The sequence below is a fragment of the Mesoplodon mirus genome (assembly GCF_964341445.2).
Source record: "Mesoplodon mirus genome assembly, chromosome: 2".
NCBI lineage: Eukaryota > Metazoa > Chordata > Mammalia > Artiodactyla > Ziphiidae > Mesoplodon > Mesoplodon mirus.
In genome coordinates this window covers 215537294-215559391 of record NC_138977.1, presented here as the reverse complement: position 1 = coordinate 215559391, position 22098 = coordinate 215537294, and the positions used below count along the sequence as shown (strand labels likewise).

Here is a 22098-nt window from a genome sequence, read left to right as displayed (position 1 = left end):
AAGGAAAATTTGGAGTTGAAAAGTGTAATATTGAAATTTTAAAATTTAGTAGAGAAGCTCAACAGTATATTTCAGCAAGCAGCAAGAAAAAAAATCAGTGAACTAGTAGATAAATCAATAGAGATCCTGCAATTCATAAAACAGAGAGGAAAATGAACAGAGTCTACGAGAAATGTAGAACACCATTAACAGCAACAACATACATTTACTGGGAATACTAGGGCAGAGGAGGAAGAGGTAAAAGACTTTTCAAGAAATAATGGCTGACAACTTCCTAAATTTGATGAAAAACATTAGCATACACATCCAAGAAGCTCAACAAACTTCAAGTAGGAAAAAATACAGAAAGAGCCACACTCAGACATAAAATAGTAAAAATATTGAAGGCCAAGGGTAAAATCTTTAAAGCAGCAGGAGAAAGAAGGTTCTTCCCATACAAGAGAGCCCCAATAAGATAAATAGCTGACTTCTCATTAGAAACAATAAAGGCCAAAAGGCAATGGGATGGCATACGAAAAGTGTTGAATTTTTTAAAAAGTCAGAACACGAGGATACAGGGAGAGACATCAGCAAGACGTAGGAATAAGTTTCCTACTGTGAATAAAAAATATTGCCTGCCATATGGTAAACAAATGAAGTTGCAGCCATTGAGCCATCACACTGCAACCATGACAGTGAGCCCTGAGAGAACTCAGAATGGAAACAGAATGCCCTCCACTGCAGCCACCCAGGACAGTGCACCCTGAGGAGGCTCAGGATGAGAAGCACAGGATACTGGCCCCAGATGGCAGAGGTGCATATCAAAGGAATGATCTCAATGAGCTAGACTTTGCATCTTTCCATACACAGAAAAGCGCTAAATTCCTTAACTTGAGATATCTGGTTTTCTTTAACTAACAGCAATCTTTTGATGTTCTGACTACCTGGTCTTTGTTGCAAAAACTGCTATATACCTGGCTCCCGCTTGCCTCTTTGGAGCAGTCTCTCAGAGTTATCCGAGATGCTATGTCACGGGCTTAAGTCCTCAGATTTGTCCACTGAATAAAACATAACTCTCAACTTTTATGTTGTGCATTTTTTTTTCAGTCAACACTGCCTTCATCCTCCCACAGAAGCACTGATTTTGTCAACTACTCAGAGACAGGAGTACCTCTGTAGGTGCCCAGCAGTCCAGCAGAGAAGTCCTAGCACCACTTGGAGCAAAAATTCCAAGAACAGGACTGAAGAGGGTAAGAAGAACAATTTCACTTTACCACATCACCCCCACCCCCAAGGCAACAGCTCACTGCCAAGAGAAACTCATTCAATCTGCTTTTTCTCCCATGGGGGAAAGTGAGAACCTAGTAAGTGCCTAGCTTCCATGGCCAAGCAGGATGATGCCCAAGAAGCCTACTTCTTTCTCACCCTTTCCAAAACAATGACAGAATGGGCAGGGGGGGGAAAGGGGGCTCACAGCAACCAGGGTATAAAAGCCAACAGGGCTAAGGTTTCTACTAACTACCTCATGAACTCTACCGAGGCCCACCCATAAACTTCATAGAGTGTATTACCTGTAGATTCACCTCAACTAGCACACCCATGCTCCCAACAATCCATAAATCCCTCCCCCACATAGCCCGCACCCCATACACACCCCTGCAGACAGCACACTTTAGCTTCTGCAGGTCATGAATAAGCACACACATATAATCGGCTCAACTCTGTTGCCATGGAAGAGTGTGCATAACCTTGAACACTTCAGGCACTGCCCTGGGGAAAATAAATAAGATGCTCTCAGTATCAGGCCTCCTGGCTTTTTGTGATGGAGAAAATTCAACCTCCAAAATATATTAAAAACTCATATAACTCAATAGAAAAAAAGAACAATTTAATTTTAAAATGGGCAGAGGATCTGAACAGACATTTTTCCAAAGAAGACAAACAGAGGACCAACAGGTACATGAAAAAGTGCTCAACAAGGAAATGCAAACCAAAACCACAATGAGGTATCACCTCACGTGCATACACACAGCTGTTGGAATGGCTATTATCAAAAACACAGGAAATAAGTATTGGTGAGGATGTGGAGAAAAGGGAACACTTGTGCACTGTTCATGGGAATATAAACTGGTACAACCACTGTGGAAAACAGTACGGAGGTTCCTCAAAAACCAACTGAGAATTACAATTACAAATTACAAATCTAATTACAAATTTAGAACTACCAAATTATCCAGCAATTCCACTTATGAGTATTTATCCAAAGGAAACAAAATAGCTATCTCAAAAAGATATCTGCACCCCCATATTTATTGCAGCATTATTTACAATAACTAAGACATGGAAACAACCGAGTGTCCATCAACGGATGAATGGATTAAGATATATATACAAAGAGGAATATTATTCAGCCATTTAAAAAAAAAAAGGAAATCCTGCCATTTGCAACAACATAGATGGACCTTGAGGGCATTACACTAAGTGAAATAAGTCAGACAGAGAAAGGCAAATACTGTATGACCTCACAAATATGCAAAATCTAAAAATGTTTTTAAATGAACTTATAGATACAGAGAATAGATTGGTGGCCACCAAAGTCAGGTGGTAGAAGGTGGGTGAAATGAGTAAATGTGGTAAAAAGGCACAAACTTCCAGTTTTAAGACAAGTAAGTCCTGGGAATGTAATATACAGCACAGTGATTATAGTTAACAATACGGTATTATGTTTGAAAGTTGTTAAGGACTTAAAAGTTCTCATTACAAGAAAGAAATAATTCATAACTATGTACGTGATGGATGTTAACTAAACTGTTGTAATCATTTTACAATATATACATATAACAATTCATTATGTTGTACATCTAAAACAAATACAATGTTTTATGTCAGTTATATTTCAATTTAAAATAATTAATTAGGGCTTCCCTGGTGGCGCAGTGGTTGGAAGTCCGCCTGCCGATGCAGGGGACATGGGTTCGTGCCCCGGTCCGGGAAGATCCCACATGCCGCAGAGCGGCTGGGCCCGTGAGCCATGGCCACTGAGCCTGCGCGTCCAGAGCCTTTGCTCCGCAACGGGAGAGGCTACAACAGTGAGAGGCCCACGTACCAAAAAAAAATAATAAATAAATAAATAAAATAAAATAATTAATTAATTTAATTTTTAAAAGATAAGTGTTTGCAAAAATGTGAAGAAAAGGGACGTACTAGAGAATGGACTTGAGGATATGGGGAGGGGAAGGGTAAGCTGTGACAAAGCGAGAGAGAGGCATGGACATATATACACTACCAAACGTAAGGTAGAGAGCTAGTGGGAAGCAGCCGCATAGCACAGGGAGATCAGCTCGGTGCTTTGTGACCGCCTGGAGGGGTGGGATAGGGAGGGTGGGAGGGAGACGCAAAAGGGAGGGGATATGGGAACACATGTATATGTATAACTGATTAAATTTGTTTTAAAAAAAAGTAAAAAAAAAAAAAAAGAAAAGGGAACCCTTCTACACTATTGGTGGGAATGGAAATTGGTATGGTCAACTTGGAAAACAGTATGAACATTCCTGAAAAAATTAAAAATTGAACTACCAGGAACTATAATATGATCCAGCAATCCCACTTCTGCATATATACCCAATAGATGCAGCTAAAGCCTAAAAAAAATCCAACATCCTTTCATGATAAAAAGCACCCAACAAAATATAGAAGGTAACTTCCTCAATCTGGTATGGCTGAATGGTGCACCACCACAAAAGATGGATCCATGTCCTAATCTCCAGAACCTGTGGATGTTACCTTATTTGGAAAAAGAGTCTTTTCAGATGTAATTAAATTAAGGATCTTGAGATAAGGAACTCATCTTGGATTATTCAGTGGACCTAATCCAATGACAAGTGTCCTTATAGGAGACACACAGAAAAGAGGAGAAGGTAATGTATCTGTGGAGGCAACTGGAGTGATTCAGTCACAACTCCAGGAATACTGACAGCCAAAGCTGGAAGAGGCAAGGAAAGGAATTACCCCTAGCATTTCTGGAGGGGGCATGGCCATGGTCACACTTTAATTTTGGATTTCTGGCCTCCAGACCTGTGAGAGAATATCTTTCCATTGTTTTAAGCTACACAGTTTGTGGTAATTTGTTACAGCAGCCATAGAAACCTAATACAAAGGATATCTACAAAAAAGAAAAAAAAAAAAAAGAGCTAACATGATACTTAATGGTAAAAGATTAAATGTTCCCCCTCTAAGATCAGAAATAAGACAAGGATTTTTGCTCGTCACTTTTATTCAACTTTGTATTAAAGATTATAAGAAGGAAAATGGGCAAGACCATAAAATTAAATGCATCTAAATTGGAAAGGAAGAAGTAAAACTCTCATTATTTGCAGATGACATGATCTTATACATAGAAATTCAAAGAAATCCACAAAAAACTGCTAGAACTAATAAATGAGTTTAGCAAGTTTGGAGGTTAAAATAAAATAAAAATAAATTGTATTTCTAAAACCAGAAGTGAAAAATCCCAAGATAAAAATAATAAAACAATTCAATTTACATTAGTATCAAAAAGAAAAAGTATTTAAAAATAAATTTAATGAAACAAGTGTAAAATTTAAACCATGAAAACTAGAAAATATTGAAGAGAGAAATTAAAGATAGCCTAAAAAAATGAATAGATATCCCATTTACATGGATTGGAAAACAAAATATTGTTAAGATGACCATACTCTCCAAATTGATCTACAGATTCAACTCACTCTCTATAAAATCCCAGCTGGATATTTCTCTCATTGACAAACTAATCCTGTGATTTATGTGGAAATTCAAGGGCCCAGAATAGCCAACTCAAAGAAAGGAAAGAATACTCTTTTCAACAAATGGTGCTGAGGCAACTGGATATCTAGGTACAAAAGAGAGAAACTGAACCCTTCCCTTACAATATATGCAAAAATTAACTAAAAATTGATAAAAGGCCTAAATTTAAGAGCTACAAGTGATAAAACTCTTAGAAGAAACTACAGAAGTAAATACTCCTTGCCTTGGGTTAGGCAATGGATGCTTAGATATGACACCAAAGCATAAGTGACAAAATATATAACAGATAAAATGGTCTTAAAAATTAAACATAGCTGAGCTTCAAAGGACCCTAAAAATACAGTGAAAAACAACATACAGAATGGGAGAAAATATTTGCGAATCACATATCTGATAAAGGATTTATATCTAGAATATATAAAGTACTCTCTCAACTCAAGGGATAATAACTCTAGAAATAGAAGGACATTTCCTTACCTTGATAAAAAAAAATTATCAAAAAAATTAGAGGCTGAATCAAGATGGCAGTGTGGGAAGACATGGAGTTAGCATCTCCCCACAACTAGGGTGCCTGCTGGCTGCTAATGGGGAACTCTGACACCCAAGGATAAGGGAGGAACCCCAAAGTGAACCAGTAGGACGTAGGGGGACGGAGAGGGGAGAAGTGGAGCCCACAGAGGATCAGTGCCCCTGAGGCTGGGGAGATCAGGAGAGGCAGGTGGGAGGGACTCTCTGGGAAGAGCAGGAGAGGAGCAAAGGGCGACTGCTCCACCCACTCAGGGCTAGGGAGCCTGCTGAGCTCCCAGGCCGATCCCCTGCCCTCCAAACTCCCCTCCAGGCTGCATGGGTCCTTGGGGGCATAGGAGGGAGGCCAGGGAGATCAGGAGAGGCAGGTGGGAGGGGCCCTTCCAGACTAGAGGAGCAGGAGAGGAGAGGAGGGTGTTTGCTATGCCTATTCAAGCACAGGAAGAATGCTGGGCTCCCAGGTGAGGTCCCTGCCCTCTGAGACCAGGGGTGGGGGGCACGCCTCGGCCCCTTCTGTTCCTTGAGCCTAAGTCCCATGCCCCACAGCCCCTAGGGCCTTTTGCAGCCCTGTGGGCCCTGAGCATTGGCCCCATCCACCACCCAAACCTACCCTTTGCTTAGGCTCCACCCTCCACAGCCAAGGCCTTCCCCCACACCCTTTTTTCTTTCCTCCCCTTGTCTTTTGTACTATTATGGTACTGTTGTACCTTCCAGTTGTTGATTCATCTATATTTTTATTTTTATATTCTTCCTAACATATCTCTTAGTTTCCTAGTCTAATTTTATTTTTTACTTTGTTTTCGTTCTTGGGTTGTTTTTTTTTTGCCGCCAAAGGCGGCTTGCAGGATCTTGGTTCACGAGCCCAGGGTCGGGCGAAAGTTCCTGCAGTGGGAGTTCCAAGTCCGAACCACTGGACTAACAGAGAACCTCAGACCCCAGGGAATATTCATCTGAGTGAGGTCACGGAGTACCTCATCTCAGCACCAAGACCCAGCTCTACCCAATAGCCAACCAGAGCCAGAAAGCTCAGGCCAAACAACCAGTAAGACAGGAACACAATCCCACTCATAAAAAAAAAGAGATGGCAAAAAATATGTCACAAATGAAGGAGCAAGGTAAAAACCTACAAGATTAAATGAAGAAGAAATAGGCAATCTCCTGAAAAAGAATTCAGAGTAATGATAGCAAAGAGAATCCAGAATCTCCGAAACAGAATGAAGGCACAGATTGAGAAAATACAAGAAATGTTTAACAAAGATCTAGAAGAACTAAAGAACAAACAAACAGAGATGAACAACATAACAACTGAAATGAAAAATACACTAGAAGGAATCAATAACAGAATAACTGAGTCAGAACAATGAATAAGTGAGCTGGAAGACAAAATGGTGGAAATAACTGCTGAGGAGCAGAATAAAGAAAAAAGAATGAAAAGAATTGAAGACAATCTCAGAGACCTCTGGGACAACAATAAACACACCAACATTCAAATTATAGGGGTCCCAGAAGAAGAAGAGAAAAAGAAGGGGTCTGAGAAAATAATTGAAGAGATTATAGTTGAAAACTTCCCTAACATGGGAAAGGAAATAGTCACCAAACTTCAGGAAGCACAGAGAGTCCCATACAGGATAAACCTTAGGAAAAATACACCAAGACACATATTAATCAAATTAACAAAAACTAAATTCAAAGAAAAAATATTAAAAGCAGCAAGGGAAAAACAAAAAATAACATACAAAGGAATCACCATTAAGGTTATCAACTGAGTTTTCAGTAGAAACTCTTCAGACCAGAAGGGAGTGGCAGGATATACTTAAAGTGATGAAAGAGAAAAACCTACAACCAAGATTACTCTACCCAGCAAAGATCTCATTCAGATTCCATGGAGAAGTCAAAAGCTTTTCAGACAAGCAAAAGCTAAGAGAATTCAGCACCACCAAACGTGCTTTACAACAAATGCTAAAGAAACTTCTCTAAGCGGAAAACACAAGAGAAGAAAAAGACCCACAAAAACAAACCCAAAACAATTAATAAAATGGTAATAGGAACATACATATCGATAATAACCTTGAATGTAAATGGATTAACTGCCTCAATCAAAAGACACAAACTGGCTGAATGGATACAAAAACAAGACCCATATATATGCTGTATACAAGAGACCCACTTCAGACCTAGGAACACATACAGACTGAACGTGAAGGGATGGAAAAAGATATTCCATGCAAATGGAAATCAAAAGAAAGCTGGAGTAGCAATACTCGTATAAGATAAATTAGACTTTAAAATAAAGACTGTTACAAGATATAAGGAGGGACACTACATAATGATCAAAGGATCAATCCAAGAAGAAGATATAACAATTATAAATGTTTATGCACCCAACAGAGGAGAACCTCAATACATAAGGCAAATGCTAACAACCATGAAAGGAGAAATCGACAGTAACACAATAGTAGTAGGGGACTTTAACACCCCACTTGCACCAATGGGCAGATCATCCAAACAGAAAATAAATAAGAAAACACAAGTTTTAAATGACAACAGACCAAATAGGTCTAACTGATACTTATAAAACATTCCACCCAAAAGTGGCAGAATACACTTTCTTCTCAAGTGTACATGGAACATTCACCAGGATGGATCACATCTTGGGTCACAAATCAAGCCTCGGAAAATTTAAGAAAATTGAAATCATATCAAGCATCTTTTCTGACCACAACGCTATGAGACTGGAAATCAATTACAGGAAAAAAAAACTGTAAAAACAAAAATACACGGAGGCTAAACAATATGCTACTAAATAACCAACAGATCACTGAAGAAATCAAAGAAGAAATGAAACAATACAAAAAAACAAATGACAATGAAAACACCATGATCCAAAACTTATGGGATGCAGCAAAAGCAGTTCTAAGAGGGAAGTTTATAGCGATACAATCTCACCTCAAGAAACAAGAAAAATCTCAAATAAACAATCTAACCCCACACTTAAAACAACAAAGAAAACCCGAAGTCAGTAGAAGGAAAGGAATCATAAAGATCAGAGCAGAATTAAATTAAATAGAAATGAAGAAAACAATAGCAAAGATCAATGAAACTAAAAGCTGGTTCTTTAGAAGATAAACAAAATTGATAAACACTTAGCCAGACTCATCAAGAAAAAAAGGGAGAGGATGCAAATCAATAAAATTAGAAATGAAAAAGGAGAAATCACAACTGAAACTGCAGAAATACAAAGGATTATAAGAGACTACTACAGGGCTTCCCTGGTGGTACAGTGGTTGAGAGTCCACCTGCCGATGCAGGGGACACGGGTTCGTGCCCCGGTCCAGGAAGATCCCACATGCCGTGGAGTGGCTAGGCCTGTGAGCCATGCCACTGAGCCTGCACGTCCAGAGCCTGTGCTCCACAACGGGAGAGGCCCGCGTACAGAAAAAAAAAACAAAAAAAAGAGACTACTACAAACAACTATATGCCAATAAAATGGACAACCTGGAAGAAATGGACAAACTCTTGGAAAGGTACAATTTTCCAAGACTGAACCAGGAAGAATTGGAAAATATAAACAGAACTATCACAAGTAATGAAATTGAAACCATAATTTAAAATCTTCCAACAAACAAAAGTCCAGGACCAGATGGCTTCACAGGAGAATTCTATCAAACACTTAGAGAAGAGCTAACACCAATCCTTCTCAAACTCTTCAAAAAATTGCAGAGGGAGAAACACTCCCATATTCATTCTACGAAGCCACCATCACCTGATACCAAAACCAGAAAAAGATATCACAAAAAAAGAAAATTATAGACCAATATCACTGATGAACACAGATGCAAAAATCCTGAACAAAATACTAACAAACAGAATCCAACAGCACATTAAAAGGATCAAGTGGGATTTACCCCAGGGATGCAAGGTTTCTTCAATGTATGCAAATCAATCAATGTAATACACCACATTAATAAATTAAGGGATAAAAACCAAACGATCATCTCAATAGATTCAGAAAAAGCTTTTGACAAAATACAACATCGATTTATGATAAAAACTCTCCAGAAAAAGGGGATAGAGGGAACCTACCTCAGCAAAATAAAGGCCATATATGACAAACCCACAGCAAGCATCATACTCAATGGTGAAAAACTGAAAGCATTTCTACTAAGATCAGGAACAAGACAAGGATGTCCACTCTCACCACTCTTATTCAACAGTTTTGGAAGTCCTAGCCACAGCAATCAGAGAAGAAAAAGAAATAAAAGGAATACAAATTGGAAAAGAAGAAGTAAAACTGTCACTGTTTGCTGATGACATGATACTATACATAGAAAATCCAGAAAACTACTAGAACTAATCAATGAATTTGGTAAGTTGCAGGATACAAAATTAATGCACAGAAATCTCTGGCATTCCTATACACCAACAACGAAAAATCAGAAAGAGAAACTAAGGAAACACTCCCATTTACCACTGCAAGAAAAAGAATGTAATACCTAGGAATAAACCTGCCTAAGGAGGTGAAAGACTTGTACTCAGAAGACTATAAAAGTGATGAAAGAAATCAAAGATGACAAAAACAGATGGAGAAATATACCATGTTCTTGGAGTGGAAGAATCAATATTGTGAAAATAACTATACTACCCAAAGCAATCTACAGATTCAATGCAATCCCTATCAAACTACCTACGGCATTCTTCACAGAATTAGAACAAAAAATTTTATAATTCGTATGGAAACACAAAAGACCCCGAATAGCCGAAAGCAATCTTGAGAAAGAAAAACGGACTTGGAGGAATCAGTCTCCCTGACTTCAAACTATACCACAAAGCTACAATAATCAAGACAGTATGGTACTGGCACACAAACAGAAATATACATCAATGGTACAAGATAGAATGCCCAGAGATAAACCCACGCACATATGGGCACCTAATTTACAACAAAGGAGGCAAGAACATACAATGGAGAAAAGACAGCCTCTTTCCCAGTGGTGCTGGGAAAACTGGACAGCTACATGTAAAAGAATGAAACGAGAACACTACCTAACACCATACACAAAAATAAACTCAAAATGGATTAAAGACTTAAATAAGGCCAGACACTATAAAACTCTTAGAGGAAAACATAGGAAAAACACTCTTTGACATAAACCTCAGCAAGATCTTTTTTGACCCACCTCCTAGAGTAATGGAAATAAAAATAAAAATAAACAAATAGGACTTAACTAAACTTAAAGCCTTTGCACAGCAAAGGAAACAATACACAAGACAAAAAGATAACCCTCAGAATGGGAGAAAATATTTGCAAATGAAACAACAGACAAAGGATTGATCTCCAAAATATGCAAACAGCTCATGAAGCTCAATATCAAAAAAACAAACAATCCAGTTAAAAAATGGGCAGAAGACCTAAATAGACATTTCACCAAGGAAGACATACAGATGGACAAGAGGCACATGAAAAGATGCTCAACAACACTAATTATTAGAGAAATGCAAATCAAAACTAGAATGAGGCATCACTTCACACCAGTCAGAATGGCCATCATGAAAAAAATCTACAAACAACAAATGCTGGAGAGGGTGTGGAGAAAAGGGAACCCTCTTGCACTGTTGGTGGGAATGTAAATTGATACAGCCACTATGGAGAACAGCATGGAGGGTCCTTAAAAAACTACAAATAGAACTACCATATGACCCAGCAATCCCACTACTGGGCATATACCCTGAGAAAACCATAATAAAAAAAAGAGACATGTACCACAATGTTCATTGCAGCACTATTTACAATAGCCAGGACATGGAACCAACCTAAATGTCCATCGACAGATGAATGGAAAAAGAAGATGTGGCATATATATACAATGGAATATTACACAGCCATAAAAAGAAGTGAAATTGAGTTATTTGTAGTGAGGTGGATGGATCTAGAGTCTGTCATACAGATTGAAGTAAGTCAGAAAGAGAAAAACAAATACCATATGCTAACACATAGACATGGAATGTAAAAAAAAAAAAATTGGTACTGCTGAACCTAGTTTCAGGGCAGGAAAAGAGATAGACATAGAAAATGGACTTGAGGACATGGGTGGGAGGGCAAAGCTGAGGCGAAGGGAGAGTAGCATCAACATACATACACTACTAAATGTAAAATAGTTGGTTGGTGGAAGCAGCAGCATAGCACAGGGAGATTGGATCAGTGCTTTGTGATAACCTAGAAGGGTGAGATAGGGTGGATGGGAGGGAGGCTCAAGAGTGAGGGGATATGGGGACATGTGTATGCATATGGCTGATTCATTTTGTTGTGCAACAGAAACTAACACAGTATTGTGAAGCAATTATACTCCAATAAAGATCTATTTAAAAAAACAATTATACTAATGGCAAGAAAATGGAAAGATGTTTTCTTTCTAAGAAAGAGCAAGGCAAGATATACTCTCTCACCACTCCTATTCAACATTTTACTGGAAGTCCTAGTTAGTGCAATAAGAAAAGGGAATAAAAGATATACAAAATGGTAAGGAATAAATAAAACTGTCTTTTTTCACACATGACATGATTGCCTATGTAAGAAATCCCAAACAATCAACAACGACAACAAAAAGCTCCTGTAATAAGTAATTACGGCAAGGTTGGAGGATACGAGGTTAATATGCGAAAGTCAATCGCTTTCTTACATATTAACAATGGACAACGGATACTTGAAATAAAGACACATTTATATAGCACCCCCACAAAACTGAAATAGGTATAAATCTAACAAAATATGTATAAGATCTACATTGGGAAAATTACAAAACTTTGATGAAAGAAATCAAAGAGGTAAATAAAAGGATAGGCCATATATAATACATGGATAGGACGATTCACTACTGTCAAGATGTCAGTTCTTCCCAGCTTAGTCTATATATTCAATGCAATCCCATCAAAATTCTCACAAGAATAGCCAACACAATACTTAGAGACAGGAACAAATTCAGAGAACTAACGCTACTTGAGTTCAAGACTTACTATAAAGCTACAATAATAAAAACAGTGTGGGAAAAAAAATCAGTGTGGTACCGGGGAAAGAACAGACACATAGATCAATGGAACATAAAAATGAGCCCAGAGGGCTTCCCTGGTGGCACAGTGGTTGAGAGTCCGCCTGCCGATGCAGGGGACATGGGTTCGTGCCCCAGTCCGGGAAGATCCCACATGCCGTGGAGCCGCTGGGCCCGTGAGCCATGGCCGCTGAGCCTGCACGTCCGGAGGCTGTGCTCCGCAACGGGAGAGCCACAACAGTGAGAGGCCCGCGTACCGCAAAAAAAAAAAAAAAAAAATGAGCCCAGAAATAGACCCACAAGTAGTCAACTACTGACAAAAGAACAAAAACAACTCAAGAGAGATAGGACAGTCATTTCAATAAATGGTGCTGAAACAACTGGACATCCACATGCAAAAAAAAAAAAAAAAAGTTTGACAGATCTTACACCTTCTACAAAAATTAACACAAAATTAATCATAGGCTTAAATGTAAAATGCAAAACTATAAAACTCCTAGAAGATAATATAGAAGAAAATCTGGGTGACCGTGAGTTTACTGATGACTTTGTGGATACAGCAGCAAAAGCACAAATCGTGAAAGAAAAAAATGATAAGTTGGGTTTCATTAAAATTAAAAACCTTGACTCTGTGAAAGACACAATTCGGAGAATGAAACAGTAAGCCACAAACTCGGAGAAGATATTTGTAGCAAATACCTGATAAAGGACCTGAATGCAAAATATAAAAAGAACTCTTAAAACTCAATGATTAGAAAACAAATAACTCAGTTAAAAATTGGCAAAAGGTCTGAACAGATACCAAAGAAGACACACAGATGGCAAAACAAGCACATGGAAAAATGCTCATTATAGGTCATTAGGAAATTACAAATTAAAACAGTGAAATACCACTACCTATTAGAATGGATAAAATTCAAAACACTAACACCAAATGCTCTGCAAGGATGCAGAGCAACATTCATTGCTGGTGGGAATGAAAAACAGTACAACCACTCTTACAGAACTAAACATACTCATAAAAATAAACACTCTTACCACACAATCCAACAGTTGCACTCACTGGTTGAAATTTTATGTCCACGCAAAAAACTGCAAGTGGATGTTTAGAGCAACTTTATTCATAACTGTCAAAACTTGGAAACAACCAAGATGTCCTTCAACAGGTGAATGGATAAACAACTGTACCATGTCCATACAACAGAATATTATTCAGTGATAAAAGAAATGGGCTATTAAGCCATGAAAAAACTTGGAGGAACCCTAAATGCAAATTGCTAAGTGAAAGAAGCCAATCTAAAAAAGGATATATACTGTATGATTCCAACTATATAACATTCTGGTAAAGGCAAAAACAATGAAGACAGTAAAAATATCAGTGGTTGCCAGAGGTTGGGCAGGGAGAGAGGGAGATGAGCACACATGATTTCTAGGGCAATTCAAACTATTCTATATGATACAGTAGCAGTGGAATATGTCATTATACATTGTGTAAACCCACTGGACCAACAACACAAAAGTAAATCCTAATGTAATCTATGGACTTTAGTTAATAATAATGTATCAATATTGACTCATCAATTGTAACAAATGTACCACACTAATACAAGATGCTAATAATAGAGGGACTTGGGGTGGGGAAGATGTGGGAGTATTGGGGAAATCTCCATACCTTTTGCTCACTTTTCTTTAAACCTAAAACTGTTCTAAAAACTAAAGTCTATTAATTAAAGGACAACAAAATAAAATGGTGGTGATAAAAACTGCAGTTGCTTTTCCAGATATGATATCTTTACTGCAATAAATAAACCCTACTCTTAGTACCTGATAAGCAAATAATTTTTAAAAATATATGAATTGTAAAGTGGGATCCAGGTTTCTCACTTTAAAAAGGAATTTACAAATATGGAAGACAGGTCTAAAATAAATCCTGTAATGTTGTATTACATCATTATGCAGTTTAGACAGACAGGGTTTAGACAGACAGACATATATACAGAGACAGAGCTATATACCCACTTCTATAAATAAGTATAAACATGTGTGTCTTTGTAAAATTTCTCGCTCCATCTTCTGATAGGGTCTATAAACACATCAAAAAAGTAATAAACATACCTAGTCCACTAATCTTGGTTTTTAAATACCATTCTCTACTAAAAGTAATCTAGGTTCCTTGGGGGAAATGACTTACTCCAGCAGGGAAACTACAAGGTGTAAACAGTTTTTTTGTTTTTTTTTTTGCATCTGTGCCAGAAAGTGTAGAAATGCACTAGAGTGACTGGGGACATGTCTAAAGAATAGAGGAGGCTTACTGAAAGAAGCTCACGATGGCCAAATCTGGGACACTTTGAACACCAAAATAAAGAATAGTAATTGATTATAGAACATTGATTAAAATAAAAATCCATCAATTGATACTGATATAAGTGAACACACAACTTGGGATATTTACAAGGAATAATATTACAATATCACCATTTGGTAACCATCACAGTGATAACAAGAATGATCAATGGATGCTAAAACTAGTGTGTAAAAGTTTAATGAGAAACAAAATATTTACATAGTCTCAAAGTATCTCCACACGGTGTTTATTAATTTAAAAAGGAAAAATTGTATCTTTACAGTGGAGAAACCTGGAAACACTTTAACCATTACTTTAACCAAGATATGAAAGTTAACCTCTGCATGAAAGTTCATAGCAGCCTCATTCAAAATAGCCCAAAGTGAAAACAAACCAAATGTCCATCAACTGATGAGTGTATTAACAATATGAGGTATATTCATACAGTGGAATATTATTCAGCCATAAAAAAAATTAAGTACAGAAATATACTACAGCATGGATGAACCCTGAAAAATTATGCAAAGTGAAAGAAGCCAGATGCAAAATGTCACATACTGTACATTCCATTTATATGAAATACTGAGAAGAGACAAATCTAGAGAAACAGAAAGTAGGTTAGTGGTTTCCAGGAAATGGAGGGAAAGGGTATAGGAAAGTATAGGATTTCTTTTTGCAGTGATGGAAATATTCTGGAATTAGTGATGGTTGCGTAACACTATGAATATACTAAAAACCACTGAATTGTACACTTTAAATGGTTACAATGGAGAATTTTATGTTATATGAATTTTATTTCAGTAAAAGTTTTTTCCCAAAATAAAAAAAAATTCATAGAACACATTTTAGTGATCTACCAAAATGCAAACCCTGAATCTAATCATGAGGAAACATTAGACTCACCACTTTTCTTTTTTAGTATTTCTAGAGGTATAGTTGAAATCTTTTTTTTTAACTTGAAAAAACTGGAAAAAATACCCAATTTATAATTACAGTTGCAAGTTGTAAATGATAATGTTTAATATGTTCCTTATGTGTTAAAACATATTGTGCTTTTATTATTGTGTTTTAAAGGAACACAATAATAGAGAAAATGACTTCAACAATAGGACAAGAAAATTTGAGGTCTCTACTATCACAGAAAAGCCTTGACATAGAAGAAAAAAACGAAGATGTGGGCTCCTACTACAAGCTCTACAAACATATATGTGCAAAAAACGTTATGAGACACCTCATCTAACAAGGCTAACAAATCAAGACCATAATGGCCCTGGTACTCAAAATTGTTACAGCAAATTAAAAGTCTCTTAGCAAAGGATAATACAATACTAATTAATAAAACACCCTAGCAATGCAAAAGGAATCATTTTTGAGAAATGGGAATTCCTATAAATACAGGATGTTTTAGATAGTGCTTCTGTGGTACTATATTAATTCTGTACTTTAAAAAATCTTTGAAATCACATATACTTGAAAGATGTTTTCATATTAATGCTAATCTGGTTACATGAAATGATTTCTTCTAGCTTCTTAAATTTGGTATAATGAGAATTAGTTTTACATTAAAGTATTCAAAGCTAGTTTATTAAACTATCAAGTTTTTGTGATTTCCTAAAAATGTAGCTGTCAGAGGTTTTGGAAAATGATATGACAATTTTATAATATGTTATTAGTTACTTATATTCTACTAAATACTGATGAACACACTATTCATGATGTTTATCCTTGACAATTTCTCTGTATAATGAGTGTCTGAAATATAGTATATATGTATACTACATTTGTACTGCATACATATAATAATGAGTGTCTGTATAATGAGTATCTGAAATATAGTATATATGTATACTACATTTGTACTGCATACATATATGCATTTGTTGAATATATAACTAAAATAACTATTTCATAGGATACATACATTACATATGGGTGTGTGAATGTATTCAAATTTAGGAGAAACTGTCAAAATGTTTTTCAAATGCTTCTACTGGTTTATACACACTTGGATTATCAATATTGTAAATTTTAACCATTTAAGTGGACGTGTAGTGGTACCTGAATGTTATCTTAATTTAAATTACCCTGTGGCTAATAAGGTTGAGCAACTTTTTAAATGAGTTTTGGTCATTTGGATATCCTTTTGTTCAAGTCGCTTGCCCATTTTCTCTTGAGTCATCTGACATTTTCTTGTTGATCTGTAGTACTTCTCTACATATTTGGGAATAGAGACTTTTGTTGACTTTATAAGTTGCAAATATCTCCTACACTGCAGCTTGCCTTTTCACCTTCTTAGTGATATTTTTTAGACATACATAGTTCAGTCTATCATTTTTCCTTTATTAAGAGTACTATTTAAATACTATTTTTAAAGTCTTTCTTTGCCAACAAAAGCAAAGATATTTACCCGTTATCTTCTACAATATTTATTATTTTACATTCCATACTTAGATTTACAATTGATCTGAAACTAATTTTTGCATATGATTTGAAGCAGGGCCCCAAATTCATTTATTTCAATTGTATACCAATTGGCCCAGAATAATTTATTGAAAAAACGACTCTGTAGTGCCAACTTTGTTACACTAAGTGCCAATAAATGTGTAGGTCTGTCTGGGGAATTCCTATTTGCTACAGTGGTCTATGTCCCTATCTTTGCAGCAACACTTAATTACTGTAGCTTCGAATTCATGAAATCTAGTAGAGAAGCCTTCCAGCTTTGTTCTTCTAAAAGTTTCGGTTTAGCTATGATTGGTCTTTTGCATTTTCATGTAAATTTTTAAATAAGCATGTCAATTTCTAAAAGAAAAATACTTTCTGCAATTTTGTTTTGGGATTACATTAAATCTAAAGATCAATCTGGGCAGAACAGATATCTCTACAATATTGTTTCAATTAATTATCATTATGTATCTTCCATTTATTTAGGTCTTCAATTTCTCACACGGTTTTTGAGTTTTCTATGGAAAGATCCTGTGTATATGTCATTACATTTACACCTCACATTGTTGATGTTCTGATGATAAACTGTATTGTTTTTATTGTATTGCTTTTAAATTGTATTTAAAATTGTATTGCTTTTAAATCATTTTCTAATTGTTCCTGGTATACAGAATTATATTGGATTGGTTTTCTTTATATTGACCTTATATCTAGCAACCTATTACCCATATATCTTTTATACTTTGTTATTCCCTTTAACTTTAATTGTATTATTGCACTGGCTGGAAATGCCAATACAATGTTGAATAGAAACACTGATAGTAGCCACTCTTATTCATTCCTAAACTTAAAGGAAAATTTTTCAACATTACACTATAACGTTTGCAATAAAGTTTTTCTATTGGTTTGTACCTTTTACCACACAAATAGTTTGCTTCTATTCCTATTGTATTTGAGTTTTTATCATGAATACTTGTTAAATTTTATCTAAACTTTCCTTTGCAACATTTGAGATTATATGCCTTCACTTCTTTATTCTTTTAATGTGTTAATTACTCTGATTTTATGAATTTTTAATTAACCTTATATTCTTAGAGTGAAGCCAAATGATGTATTATACTTTTCATAAATTGCTGGATTCACCTGATATTTTGTCTATCTATTTTCATGAAAAATATAACACTATAATTTCTTACCTGTATTATCTTTTTCATAGTTTTGTATCAAAGTTTTGCTAGCCCCATAAATTGCAAAATAATTATTTCTGTTCTCTGAAATTTTGTGAAGGACTGGTATTATTTCTTAAATATGTACTTCTTAAATGTCTGGGCAAATTCACCAGTAAAGTGATCTGGGCCTGGCGAGTTTTTGGTTTTATTTTGTCTTGTTTTGTTTGTGTTTGTTTTTTAAGAGAAGAGCATTTCAAGGATAGATTCTATTTCTTTGCTATAATGTTATTCCAATTTTCTATCTTTCCATGTGTCAATTCTGGTTTCATTTTTCTAGACATTTGACACGGTTCATTTGATTTTTTTTAAATTCACTGTCATACAGTTGCTTATCATATGCTTTTATTATCTTTTAATGTCTGTAGAACTTAATGTCTGTAATGTCCTTTTTCATTCTGGATTTGGTTATTTGCGAGAGATTGGTTCCATCCCTCAGTATCTGTGAGAGATTGGTTCCAGGAGCCTCACAGATATCAAAATCCACAGATGTTCAATTCCCTTATATAAAATGGCATAGTATTTCCATATAACCTACACACATCCTCCTGTATACTTTAAGTCATTTCTAGGTCACTTATAATACCCAATACAATGTAAATGCTATGTAAACAGTTGTAAATACAATGTAAATGCTATGTAAACAGTTGCTGGCGCATGACAAATTCAAGTTTTCTTTGCTTTTTGGAACTTTCTGGAATATTTTTTAATATTTTCAATCCATGGTTAGTTGAATCCACAGATGCAGAGGACCAACTGTAATCTTTGTTTCTAAATCTGGGTGGGGATTTATCTATTACTCTTCACAAACAACCAACTTTGTTGATTTTGGGGGGCTATATGATCATCTCTATCATATGTTTGTTTTCTATTTCACTAATTTGTACTCTATCTCCTATTCTCTTTCTTTTCCCTATCTTTATTTACTTTATCCCTTCTTTGGAATTAATCTGCTGTTCTTTTCTTTTAACTTTTTTAACTTCTTAGACAGATTTTCAAGCTTTTTAAAATCTTTCCTAATAAATGCATTTAAAGTTATAAATGTCCCTCTTGGCAGCATCATAATCATCTTGATTTTGATTCAAAAAAGTTTTAAATATTTTTATATTTTTTGTATATTTTCTAAGCAGCATAGGGCTAGGTTTTATTTTTATACCCAGTCCAAAATACTTTAGCTTTTGACTGGAATATTTGTCTCCTACATTCAGTGTAACTGGAATATTTACTTCCTCACATTTAGTATAATTATGACATATTTGGAGTTAAATATACCATCTTCCTTTATATTTGTCCCAACTTTACTTTGTTCCCTTTCTATTCCTTTCTTGTTTTCTTCCAAATGCATTAAGTACTATTCTAATTTTTCCCTCTATTCACCTGTTGGATATACAGTGTTTTACTTTTATTTTTTGTTGTTACCTAATGATTACAATATAAATCCTTAACTATTAATGTCTACCATAAATTAGTTTTTTATCAATTCCCATATGATACAAGGACCTTAGTAATGTTGAACACCATTTACCCTTCTTTCTGATTTATGTGCTGCTATTATCATCCATTTAAATTTTGTATATGTTTAAGCCTCTATTACTATTATAGTATTATATAATAAATAATCACTTAGATATACCCTTTCCATTTCTCTATTCCTTCTAGTATCTAGGATCATTTTTCTTCTACTTCAATATTTTGAAGATCTATTTAGCATTTTCTTTATTTATTTAGTGTTTGCTGTATTGCCGGTCTGCTGCTGTCAAATTCATCTTGTTTTTCTGAAAAGTCCATGTTTTCCTTTCATTTTTTAAGGGTTTTTCACTGGGTGAAGAACTTTGGACTGATGATATTTTCCTTCAGCCATCTGAAGACACCATGTCTTCTAGATTCCATTTTTTCAGTTAAAAAACCAGTTGTCAGTCTTAGTGTTGCTTCTTTAAAGAGAATATGCCTTTTTCCCCTCTGGCTGCTTTTCTCATTCTATTTGGGTTTTCATCAGTTTTACAGTGATATTTTTAAGTGTAAGTTTCTTTGTACTCACCCCCTTGGTACTCAAGGAATTTCTTCAATTTGTAGCTAGCTATCCTTTGTCACTTTTGAAAATTCTCAGTCATTTAAGACTTCAAACAGTGCTCCACATTATCTTCTCAATCCTCTTCTTCTGGACCTCAATTACATGCATGTTAGAACATTTCCACAAGTCCCTTATATTTCTTTCCCTGTTTTATTTTTCATTCTTTGTCTTTCTTTATTTCAACATGGGTATTTCCTTCTGACCCATCTTCCATTTGGTTAATCCCCCCTCAGCTGTGTCTAACCTGCTGTAAACATATCCAAAGAATTCTTAATTCACTTAATTTACTTTCCATTTCTGTAATTTCCATTTGATTCTTTAGTAAAAGTTTCCAGTTGTCTGTTAATATTTTCCTACCTTATATTTTAATTTCTTGATCATAAAATCCTAATTATTTTAAAGTTTCTGTCTGAAAATGCCATTATCCTATAGGTATATTTCAAATGGCTGGGTTTTTTTCATGGCTTTTCTTTTCCTAAGCCTTATTATTTTTTGTTTTGTAACAAATATTGTATATGAAATAATTTGAGGCTCTGTATGATATTGTCTTCCTCAAGAGAGGATTTACTTTTGCTCTGCCACGAGTTAGACTATGGGCAGAGCACCAAAACCAATGAAATACCATGATGATTCAAAGAAAAGTTTATACTCACTCATAGGTTTAGAACTTCAGGAATCAGACTACATTGTGAAGTGTGTAACAAGACCCCTATTCCTTGGCACACCTAGAAATCCATTTTGGTCCTCCATATTGACTGACGAAAGCTCTGCTCAGTTTCTCAGGCAGTTTTCAGGATTTATAATTGTCTCAAGGACAAAAGTTGTGCAAAATGCCAATCATACCTCCCTTTTCATTCTATCTCTCCTTAATCTTGACCAACAAATAGGACTGTCTTTATAGTCCTATGATGCCTTAAAAAGATGTAATTCCTAATTTTTCTCAATGGAAATAGCAGTCCAGAATAATCCATTTCCCCATTGAAAAAGAATTTCTCTAAACACACATTTACTAATAGCTCAGCAAGGTAGCCTATCTACTAAAACATAATACTGCATTTTATTAAACTAAAAAAATGAAAATTAGGAAAATTACCCAAAGGAAAAGTCTTCATTTTTTAAATTTCATCTTCCTTTTTTCAAATAAAGTGTAAATTAGAATATATGTTCGAAAGTGACAGTGAAGAGGAAAGAACAAATCACAATTTGGTGGAAAACTGTATTTCATTTAAACACATAAAGTAATTTCATATAAGTTTAAAAGAATGTTTAGTGTTTAAAAACAAAAAGGGGATCACTTCCCAGGCCCTACAAAAGAAAATGAGTACAACAAAAATTCTATTTTAAAACTTGTATACCTAGAAAAATCAATAAGCAATTCACTAAATAGAAAACACGAGTGCAATTGAACACAGAAAAATATGCTTATTCACTATAGCAATCAGGGTATGCACATCAAAATATCAGTACAATACCATTCACATCCACTGCACTGGCAAAAGGAAAATATCCTCATAATTACCAAGTGTTGGTGAGACTACGAAGAAACAAGGACACTTATACCTTGGCTGGTGGAAGTATACATTATCACAGTGACTTGAGAAGCAATTAGGCAATGGGTAATAAAGTTAAGGATGGGAATATCCTCACACACAGCAATTTCACTTT

The 22098-nt window shown here is 35.5% G+C and overlaps 1 protein-coding gene across 1 annotated transcript in view; it reads right to left on the bottom strand.

Moving 5' to 3' along the window:
- Positions 1-22098, bottom strand: part of ATRNL1 (attractin like 1) — a 707592-nt gene that overhangs the window by 589678 nt on the left and 95816 nt on the right. The window lies entirely within an intron of this gene.